Here is a 12,172-nt window from a genome sequence, read left to right on the forward strand (position 1 = left end):
CGACATTATGCAAAACGACGTTACTCTAAACTATGTCTAAGCACTACTGCATAACACTGTGATGGCTACACTCTGTTAGGCTACATTACCATGCAGCACTCTAAAAACAAACACTACACTGCGCAAATTCGACTCAACCTTTGTAGATTCCCAATGCCGGGTCGCCTACACCAAAAACGGTTTGCTTTTAATGGACCTAGCGATAAAGATGTCATTGTTGCTCATTTCCATGGGGCATCAGTGAGTAATGTCATTCAAGATTGCGTAGCCGTTGCAACACACTGCCCTTCCTCTCCACACCAGGCGCACCATCTGTGTATCTGTTTGAGGGAACAGCGCTGGGTTTCTCACAGTCCTAACTGCTCTGATGCTGGCTCGAGCTCCCTTTTAAGCAGGCCTTGTTTGAATATCTCTGCCATATCTGCCCCATAGCTGCCCGAGGAGAGCATGTGTGATAAGGTAATGAGTTGGCCGGGTTTATCTGCCAGAGTTATGGATTTAGAATTAGAAAATGTGTAAATGTGTCCTGCGTTCAATAAAACTGTAACACGGTATTTTATATGCAGGAGAGTATATTTGTCTGTGTCAATCTACAGAGATCGATATATGGAGAGATAGAAACGAAAAAAGACTTGGGCACATATAAAGAGAGGGAGCAGGAGATAAAGGGCGATACAGAGCGTGAGAGAGCCCAACACACTACATGGCTGTAGGCTCCGGACTGGTGAGAGGGAGTGTACGGGTGCACGGGCGGGAGATTGAACCGTCGTTAGAGCCGGGATTGGAAGCCAGTCCAGCAGGCCATAAATCACACGGCCGACTGGCGTGAGCCGCCCCGGGAGGACTGCTCGCCGCGGCGCTCCGGTTTTATTACACTGGCCGGCGCCACGCACCGGCCAGATGTTGACCACCGTAACCCCCCACTGCCCAGTGCTATCGCTTCTCAAGCCGCGCCGTTGTGTGGGTTCATCACCTTCCATATGGAGAGGGAAATGAGGAGACTGGCCACGCGGAGGGGGGGGGCCGGCCCCGGGTGAGAGTGAGCGCGGCCCGCGGATGCGTGGCGGCACACGGGCCGGCACTGCGTGTCCCCTGCGCTCTCTCCGCGACGCCGGCAGCTCCTTCTCTCACTGCGCCGGGGAAGGTGTACACAAACACTGCACTGTGTGACCCATGTATAAGCCTGTGTGTACGTGCACACACGCACAGTCACACGCAAACACAAACACTGTTTCTATGTCTTTGTGGCAGACAGCCACAAAGACATTGAAACACGCGCAGGGGCAGAAGCAAACACACACACACGGATTTGCACAGGACTACAAACTCACACACACACACGCACATATACACACACCAACACACACACACACACACACACACACACCCCTGCAGACAGCCACAAAGACATAGACACACGCAGGGGTAAAAGCACACATACACACACACAAACACACACTCGAACACACACACACACACACGCATACAAATATAAATACACACACACACCCACACGCACACTCACAAACACACACTCACAAACACAAACACACACACACACACACACACACACACAGACACACACACACACACACACACACACACAAACACACACACACACACACACACACACACACACACACACACACACACACACACACACACACACACACACACACACACACACACCCACACACACACATTCACCCAGATCACATCACATCAAGCATTAACTGGCTCACCTCCCCGTAGCTATAATTACATTATTTCATAGCATACCAAGTGGTTCTTGGCAGAGCTAAAGACACTGTTAGAATCTTCTATAGCGTTTTTCAAGGTCAGCCAGAGATGTTGAAGGGAAGTGCTCCAGCCAGTACAGAGAAGGAGAGCTGCCACAGGACAGGGATGACATCACACGGGCCCTGATATCTGGGCCAGCGGAACATGGAGAGCTAGGACTCCATGGGGTTGGTTAAAACAAGGAGTTTAACTATGCACCATTTTGTCATTTATCTTTTTTTTCCAATGTCACTTATAATGAATTGAGACAGATGTACTTCATGAGCCGGTAGGGGTTGGCGGCTTGCTCATAGACACCTCCAGGTATACTTTGGACAGTGGAGATCCAACCCAGAACCTATTGACTGGCATTTCTTGATCTTTCCCTAGAGAGGGGAATAGAGATCCTCAGCAGAAGGACTCTCTGGAGACATGCGGTTAAACTTCCCTGACACACATCCCACTGCTCCTCTGAAGTGTTCTCCTCCACATCCGAGAGGAGGTGCCCGCCTCCCTCTTCTGCAGAATACCATCAGACTCTCGAGTTTCTCGACTGCAACGTCCCAGAAAATGTCCTCAGTCGTGCGTTCAATGGAGACGCAGGCAAACAGCTGCTGACAGCAGTGGAAAAGAAACAAATGCTGCAGCTTTGATGTTTCCTGTCAGCAACAATGTTTTGGAAAGGGGGGGGGCGAGAATTGGTTTTCCCTCCCACTGGGAGCCGGGGGGACAAATGACTGTTTGGCTGTGGACAAGCATGACAAGTGATATAGGCCAGCCAGCCCACCCTCTCATTCTGCGTCACTCTCCCACCTCACTCCCTCTCGCTACTTAGCAGACAGCCGCCAACGGCCTGTCCCGGTAATATGCACCTGTATTGCTATAGGATCGCTTTCGGTTTCATCGGAGGATGTCGAAAATCAAAGATACGTTTGTAACTAATGACAAGACGAAAACACACACTGACTGCCTAAGGGCAGGACAGGTCTAGAGACTACAGGGTCTTCAAGTCCCATTCTAAAGAGGTTCTGGGTTCGATCCCCAATGCATGCAGCTTACCTGTGATCCTCTGGCCAGATGCCTCACCTCCATGACCTGCTCATTAATGATAGGTGTCTGAACAGGAAAGAGTATTTCTCAAGCTGTGTAATGCTATAGGCTTGAGCCAGATGCCTTACCCCCTAACAGGTCCTTAATAAGACTTCTGAAAAGGTAATAGTATTTCTAAAGCTGTAGATTCTCCCTTATATATTTAGCCAGAGGCCAATTAAGAGCCCCCAAGGTACAGGGATGAGGTAATTAATCATCATTAAGTATTCATAGGAGTGGAGGGGCTGGAATACTGACTCACTAAATGATTCAGGCTTGATTTGTATGAGCCATCCATTTTTCTCTCATTGTGTGATGATGGCCGACTATTAGTCATAAAGTAGCCCGAGGCCGGTGCGCCACGCAAATGCAGAGGCTAGCATTAGCATCATAGCATTGGGATGAAATAGTACAGAGGAGGCGAGATAAGTGCGTCGTATGACTAGGCAAACGTTTAATTATTCAATGGATCACCCAATGAGAACGGTTGAAGGCATTAGCATTATCCCAGATGATTAGCATTTTGGGTTGTGATTCATTTTATGAGAGCTTACATCATGAAGGCCCTGGCAGCTGACAGTGAGTGTGATATCAAACTAAAATACTGGGGAACTGCTCTTAATCTGAGGCGGCAGTTCAGTTTTTGGTGTTTCTAATAATGAATAGGTATTTCCCTTAATAATAGTTTCCTATCATCAGGTTGTTTTTGTTACACGACTTCAGGGCTTTCTAAGTCTGATATAGAATGCTACGGACAAATTCATAATTGCCCATAGCTAAATGTGCATACTGTAAATACTGCAAAACATTAATTTTGTTTTTATCTTCTCCTTTGAACTTCACAATAATATAAAAGTGTTTTTGCTATGTATGATGAATTGCACTTATCCAAGACGCAAACCAGTAAGAGGAATGATAAGGAATCCCATTTCAGATTTTGGCTTCTTCTCAGAGACATTCTTTGACTATCTTCTAATGTATGAGTCATTGTGTACTACAGTTATTATTTTTTTTGGTATGCTCATTTCAATATTTGTGAGTTGTTGTTAATGCCAGGAACGAATAGCATCAATTGGATGATAGTAAACATCAAAACTACCTGCTACTCAACTCAGCGAAGGCGAATCAGATTATCATCGGCCCAAAGCAATACCAAACACAATTCGAGGCAGTCTCTCTATGTTTCGGTTCGGTCATCCTGCGAAGTGCCTGTGTTAAAACTCTTGGTGTCTTGTTTGACTCCTTTGCTTTGTTTTGACCAACATGTTAAAAGTATAACCAGACTTGCATTCTCTCATCTGAGAAATATTGCTTTAATCAGACCAATGTTATCCGCAGCAGATGCAGAGATGCTCATTCACGTATTTATATCGTCAAGACTTGATTATTGTAATTCACTGTCCTCTGGTTTATCTAACTCGGCCACGAGAAGCCTCCAGCTTGTACAGAATTACAAGCTGCAACTAGATTACTGACTAGAACCAGAAAATGTGGTCATATAACTCCTATTCTCGCATCTCCACTGGCTCCCAATAACTTGGATATAACAGATGCAGGTACAATAACAGTTTCGATTTTAAGGTGCTGCTGCTTACCTATAAAGCCTTGCACGGATTAGCACCATCCTACCTGAAGGACCTTATCTTTCCTTAGTCCTTCTCAGCCCCTCCTGTCTTCAGGAGCTGGCCTTCTTTTACTACCAAAGGTTAAAAAGATATCAGCAGGACAGAGAGCGTTCGTCTATTGAGTTCCCTATCTATGGAAGAGTCTGCCACATGTTATCAGTGAAGCTGACTCTAGCGAGATATTCAAAGCAAAGCTGATAACCCACCTCTCTAGTCTTGTCACCTAGGGGTGCCAAACCAACTGCTGATGTCGGGACTGATGCTGAATGCGTGAATGAAGTGTGTCAGTGTCTGTGTGTCTGACCATGTGAATGTTTCTGATTGTATCTATGCAGGTTTTTGTATTGACTAAATTAGCAGCTGTCTGAATCTTTTGTGTGCTTTTCCTCCTCTTATTCGTTATTCCGTATGTATGTCTATTATGGCACCCATTGCACTCCTAACCATCCCTGGAACGAGGGATCCCCCACTCTGCGTTCCTTGTAAAGATTTCTTCCTCGTTAATTAAGGGAGGTTTTTTTTGCCCTCTGGGGGGCCAGGGATAGGGGGGTATCATAAATATTTGACCTGTTAAGCCCTTTGAGACTGTACCTGTGGTTAAGGGCTATATAAATACAATTGAATTAAATGAAATTGAATTGTGTCCACTGGTAAAATCTAGTCTTGGATTTTTAACAGTTCTCGGAGATCAGCATTGGAAGAGTCTCAATTATTAGTGGCATATGGAAGAGAACCTTTTCGAGGAACGTCTAGTTTTGACACCATCATTAATACATCATAACATAATAATATTCTCCTTCTGAATTGATTAATAAAAGGTGTACACCCCCCTTTCCGACCAATTTAATAGTCATTGAGGTGGTGCAAGTCTGTTGTGATTGATGTGTTTACATGGGACAACTTCCAGAAGCCTACGGCTAGATTAACCAATTACAGACCAGTTCCATTTCTCTAGGTTCCTCCCTTCATCAACATTCAAACTCATTAAATGGAGGGGAAACAACATTAATCAACAGCATATTTAGTCTAAAAACATAGTTGACATTCTGTCATTCTTTGTGTTTTGTCACCTGTGCTATGCAAACAAGCCTACTTGAATTCTGCAACATGCTACTGCATCCCTTTCTTCCCATGCATACTAAATATAGAAGAATATCTCATTATATCGTTATATGTCAAGGATTTTAAGAGTGTGGTGCAAATATCCTACGTTTTAAGCCTCATTTAGCACTCACTCCTAAATTCAATTTAGGAACCTACGCAATGTGCATTTCTAATAACTTTTTTTGTTGTTCAAAAAATGTTATTTCCACACAGATAATTCTATCGGTGATCTACAGATTGGAGAAAGATTAAAGTTTGTGTTTAAACAAAAACTTGGTAGAAAAAACAAAAAATAATCTTGTTTTGTTCCTCAATGCTTACTAAATGGTGTGTGGGTGCAGCCGAAATGGATCAAATCTGTGCGTTGGGCTGGAGACTTTTCACCGGCCCCCTCCCTACTCCACACAAGAAACACCTCATTAATAATGTTGAATAAATCATGTGCTGTTAACGTTGCCATTAAACACTCATTTAAGCTTTAATTGCTTTGTAATCAATCTCCCACTAGCTGCGCCGTCGGACATCCCTAGCCATGTAGCGTAATGTGGAGTGGTTTCACCCGTGATCACATTAAAAAAGTTCTGCGTTGCACACGAAAGCACAATGCAGTGGTGTAACAGTGTAGTCTGGAAAGGTTGTGTGTATGTGTACGTTTGTGTGTGTGCCGACTCGTGTGTAACGTGACATCACCACTAGTGATCAACTCAAATGATCTGTGAGGCCTGCGATGTGATTCATCTCGTGTTGTGTGGATTACGTTATGTGTAATTTGCAATCATCCCGTTGAGAGGGGTTTGTTACTTTTCTGGGGTCACATCTAAACAACTATTACATCTATTACACCCGTCCTTCTCGTCCAGAGTCAGAGTGGGTGCTGTGGTGTGTGAGGTGGCTGACAGGGTGGGCGTGTTCTTGGATCTAGTGCGAGTGTAATGTGATAGAGAAGAGGTGTTCACACAAGGGGGAGTGTTGTGATTATGATATTCAAACAACAGTTCCACGAGTGCCATTCATTAGCAAACAGTAATAAGCAACAACAGATTATGATTTTTTTGATTGAATCATTAATTTGGCTCCGTCCACACTAATAGTTCCCAACTGAATTGTGACTGGAATGTTGCCAAGCAACAAATAACATTTTCCTGCAGATTAGCTTGTTACCTTTTTGTATGTCCACAGCCCAGTTACTTAATATCAAGTCAATGTATGTGTCAATTTACGGTGCAACCATCTAAATAAGTGTTGACAGCTTATGATAGTTAGTGTAATTAACTAAATATCCTGTAAAGCAGTTAGACCTGAATAGTCAAATGTCCCCATGCTGCTATACCCTATACCAGCACTCATTCAATGCCTCTTATCCAACCAAATCACATGATCTGAACTAACTATCATCTAATCATCTAATGAATCTTGTAATGATTCATATCATGCCAAGTGAAAAACGGAAAAGGGGCATTTTTCAAGGTATGGTTTAGTTTTCAGGGTCTTTGTGTAGGAGATTCTATCGCCCTTATGTAGTCACACTCAAATGAGCGAGCATGCAGCATAGGTACATATGCCCAAATGCAGGCACTCACACACTATCACACACACAGTAGAGGAGTGTAGAAGTGCTGAGCTGTCCTCTCCATGCGGTGGTGTGCATTAACAGGGTAAAAGGGTTAATACTGCTGCTGAACAGACAGCCAAGCATGAGTGCACAGACTGAGGTCATTCCCTTACCAGTGTGTGTTTAAATGTTTCGTAAGAGACAGAGTTTTGGGTGTGAGACAAAGCGAAATGACTCTGAACTGAGTGACATCTGTAATGGGAGACGGATGTAATCCCTGAGGCTATGCTGTTGTTATCCTGTAAACAACACTGATGCGCCCACTGCTTTATCAGAGTGCAATTAGAGAGTGTCTCTGTGTGTGTGTGTGTGCGCCTGTTTGTATATGTGTGTTTATAACCCACAAGCCTACTTTATTTTTTACCTACTATATCCATGTAGCCAGCGTCATCATACTTGCTGATAGATAATCGGTCAATATGTTTATTTGGTGTTGTGTTCATGGGGGACCAGTAGGCTAATAGCACACAGAGGTGTTCTTTTAGACCCCGCTGATGAATCCCTGTTTTTTTGTTTACATCTTTTTCAACATCTCATGTCTCTTCATCAGAGTTGTACTAAAATAAACTTAATACGGATAAGATCTTGCACTGTTTACCTTACGAAGAACATTTCCGCCTCAAATGAATTAATAACTATGCCACACTGCATCCTCCCAACGGAACTAGGCTGAACAGAACCCATGCTGTGTTTCAGCATCCCCATAGCAACCTGCTGCTGATCTCCCCTGCCCCCATGGGGGCTAAACGAAGCCTTAGTCCCACGTAACATCACACTTAAGCATCAAACATACATTAAAGGAAGGGATCAAAAGTTTGAACCAGAGCCCTGTCTTCCTCACCAGATGAGATTGTGTCCGACAAGCGGGACCTGGACTGTGCTGATGGTGCCTGTGAGCACTGGCATTGGCTGGCTTAATCACAATGTGGAAGAGTTATTAGAAGAGCTATGCCACCCCGGAGAGATTAGTAATACTGTTTGAATCGTACCTCTCGGACCCCAAAATCAAATTACACAGGCGTATGACGAACACACACACATAGAACACACACACAAAAACACAAACGCACGCACATGGACACACACACACACACATGCACACAGGCACGCAAGCCATGCATAGTTTGCCATTTTTTCCTTGGTGACCTGGGTGTATCTTTGAGATTCATGGGCTGAATCAATGCCAAAACACCCATGCAACCTGTGGAGAGGGAATGGACCTTGGCAGGGGTACAGCAGGGTAGAACTGACTTCCTTTAAAATAATTAATCTGTCTGGGTGATCAAACCATCGTCGCCGTCTCTCCCGGCTTCACTTAAACATCCATTAACAATCGAACTTGTCAAAATAAGTTCCTTGTGCCAAGAACAACGGTAATAATGGCAACATAGCACTTTCATATTTTGTAATCATCGTGCGTCAGTTAGTATGGGATTTATAGACAACGTAACAGTGAATCGCCGTACAAGTACAAAATGTCTTTTCACGATGACAAAGTATTCAGAGCACAATATTGCTACATTAGTGGCAGGCACGCACATGCAAAAACACTCTTAGGAAGAACCCGCACAACAAAGTGATTATGACAAAGGATTGAACAGATGTTTGAATGGAGCCAGGTGAGACGGAGCTAGGGTTTGATCGGGCCGGTCCTTTTAAGGAGAGAGAGACGATTGCATCGGAGCGATGATGTCGTCCTGCCTCCTGGGCTCGGGGATGTGTGTCTGTGTAGAGGCACTCCCTGTCGACGGTGGGAGGCAGGAGTTAATAGAAACCGAGTCAAAGAGAGAGGAGGGAAGAAAGTAATGAAATTAGGCCACCCAGGGGTGGGGGTGGGTGGGGGGGATTTAAACTACCGCCATCCCTCTTCTAACCTACTTCCATTACCCTCCTCTGGCTCCCAGAATCTCCAGGATCTCACTGGGTAGAGACCGGAGATACGCTCTCACGTGTGGGGCTCAAACTGTGTGGGAATTGCTATATCTGTTCTGTCAGTTGGCTTTTGGTTGCTGTATTTATGTTTGTTTTTTTTAAACTGTGATCACAGCCTTCTTAACGACATCTTCGTACACGCTCACAACAGTCTTGTATAAGCCGATTAACAGAACTACCATAAGGTTTTGAAATAATATGTAGTCCCTTAAAGAACGACATGAGTTGTGCATACAAACTACAACGCTGAAACTACATCTTAGCACTGTAACTTAACTTTGAACATGTTTTACTTCACATAGTCTTACAGTGTGACATAACAGGAGATTCCTCCAGACAATAAGAGGTGGTTAAAATAATTACTTTTGGCTTTAAACTCAAGCAACCTGGCCCCCTGTTTTCTATCTATAGCAACAAACCTATTAGCCGTGTCTAATATATCTCCATATTCCCTGAAGCCGAATAGATCATTTATACATGTGCTCAACGGTGCACTGAATAAACAGTTCACACAGCTGTCCCTGCAGTATTCCGTCTTCATTTGACATCTAAAGTCGTACCTTTCCAGGTCTCCTCAAAGCATCATGGTTAATTCACCATTCATAGCGAGTGTGGTGACTAGATGCAATGGCCCAAAGCGGGATGTTTGCACAGTTAGCAATTTCACAGTTGGTTAAAGATTTCGGACACCAGCGGTCCAAGATGGCTGACGCCCCATAGTAAGCACGATAATAACCAGTGAGTCATTTCATACGCAGCTGTTGTTCTTTTTCCTGCTCCTACCTTTCTTCTGAGTGGGTTTTTTCGTGGACGCCCGTCAACCTGATCCAGTTTGACGGGTAGAACTGAAAGAGCTGCCAAAAAGCAAAATTGGGGGACGGCATTATCTGTGTTAAAACACATGTTATTTCAATTGCTGGAGGAGGAGGTTGATGGTTCTGAGGTGCGTTCGTGTGCGTGTGTGTGTAGGTGTGTGTTTGTGTGTGTGTAGGTGTGCCTGTGTACGCGTGCGTGTGTGCGTGCGTATGTGTGTGTGTCTGTAGGTGTGTGTGTGTGTGTGTGTGTGTGTGTAGGTGTGTCTGTGTACGCGTGCGTGTGTGCGTGCCTACGTGTAGGTGTGTGTGTCTGTAGGTGTGTGCTGCAATTGCTAAAGCCTCAACGGTTGTTAAATAAAATAAATCTGACCATCCAGCATTCCTCTAATAAACAGAAACATCAATTTATTTATTTTTTCAACAATCAGCTGCTGCTGAATTATTCAACATGTCCCAGATAACAGAGCTGTCATTTACTCAGTGGGGGCTGGGGATATCCTCTCAATATGCAAAGTTGAATCCTCATCACATCCGCTGGATAACTTATGGACGCGCATAGGCAATTTGAAATGAGGAAATATATAGTGCCAATGCACTGGATTTCTTAAACGCTGTTATATGAGATGAGGTTTTGGGATGTGGCAGATAATTGTGATCTAGGGTGCATGTGATTTTTATCATTGATGGAGGACACAACGGTTAATAACATTTCTTTTTTGTCATCTATCAATCCAATTACTGCCGGGAGCTATTCACTCATATCGAGGGACACATCCCTTATTATAGACCTGGATAATATTCGAGTCCAAGTCTGAGATTAATTCCCGTTCGGCCGGTCGCATCGTTAGGGACCGGGGAACACCTGAGCTCCTCAGCCCAGGTGGTATCATTCGGTCTGGCTGCCAGAGTTTCCCCCGTTCTAAATTGGAGCTGAAGCCCAAACCATCGTAACCGTCTCCCCTGGCTTCACTAAAACATCTGTTACCCATTTTGTCAAAGCCCTACTTGTACAGATTCTGCCGAGGAGCGTTTAGTGTTCGCTCGCCTGCCACAGAATGTCAACAAAGGCACTAGAGCAATTTAGAATTTTGGAATCGATGCGCGACTTATGTGGTAATTGATACTGGTAACGGGAGGTTTTACTCGAGCAGGGAGAGACTGTAACCGGCACCTGAACACCCACACCAGACTAGTCGTCGTAGGCACATGGGTGGTATCCCCATCAGTATCTTTTCTAACCCATTTACCCAAATGTGTCATTCGATTTTTTGTGCTTCAGTTGATTATGTTAAGTATTCTTTTTTACTCCTCCTTAACAATCCTTACTCAGGCTCCGTCCTTATGGCAGCAACCAAGGTTCGATTCCTGACGTGGTCCTTTGCTGCATGTCCTCCCGTCTCTCTCTCCCATATCTTCCTGTCTAACTCATTGTATCTTCATGAATAAAAAGCATAAAAATGGAAAGATAAATCTTTAAAGAAAGAAATGCATGCATGGCTTTGATCCTATCTATTTTTCTAAGCTGAACTCCTGATCAAACAATGTCCAAACGTACTCCCCAGACAAGATAGATTTTTAAAGGGGGGAGAAATACTCAATGTTGATTTAGCTGTGATAGATGTTTTTTTTACTCTTTAGACGCATAGAAGCTCCAATATTTGACCGCGATTGAAAGAGGTGGCTGGAATGAAAGACGGGTTCAGTGTTGTGGGAGTGTGTGTGTGTGGATGGTGATGGCTGGTATAAGCAGCCTCCCCCGGCCCGAGTCAGACTGATTGGACACTGGGGTCGGGTGAGGCTGCACACCTGTTGCACATTGATTGCTCAATGTGCAACAGTTGTCCCCACTTTCATCACAGCACACACTGGGATATCTCCTGCCTGGCAGCATGGAACCCCAGTTCATGTATCATGGTCGATGAACTTTGCTAAACCGGATTTCCAACACCACCACCCAGCTTCTTTGTCTTGGTTGAGTGTGGGAGCCACCTATGGTGTGAGGCATTGTAAAATAAAAACTGACTGCAATATTCTCCACACCTGCCCAGGATGAACAACCCAACCATCCTCCCTCTGTCTCCATCCTGGAGACTTGAGGCCCTGGGCCTCTGCCTTGACTGGAGGGGGTGTCAGCGGACATGGGGGTGGCAGGACGGGCTGGGCTGCAGTGGTAGCTCCCCGGAGGGCCGGAAACATTGTAGACAACGATACATGAC

The sequence above is a fragment of the Gadus morhua genome, chromosome 14 (genome assembly GCF_902167405.1).
Source record: "Gadus morhua chromosome 14, gadMor3.0, whole genome shotgun sequence".
In the NCBI taxonomy this organism is placed as follows: Eukaryota; Metazoa; Chordata; class Actinopteri; order Gadiformes; family Gadidae; genus Gadus; species Gadus morhua.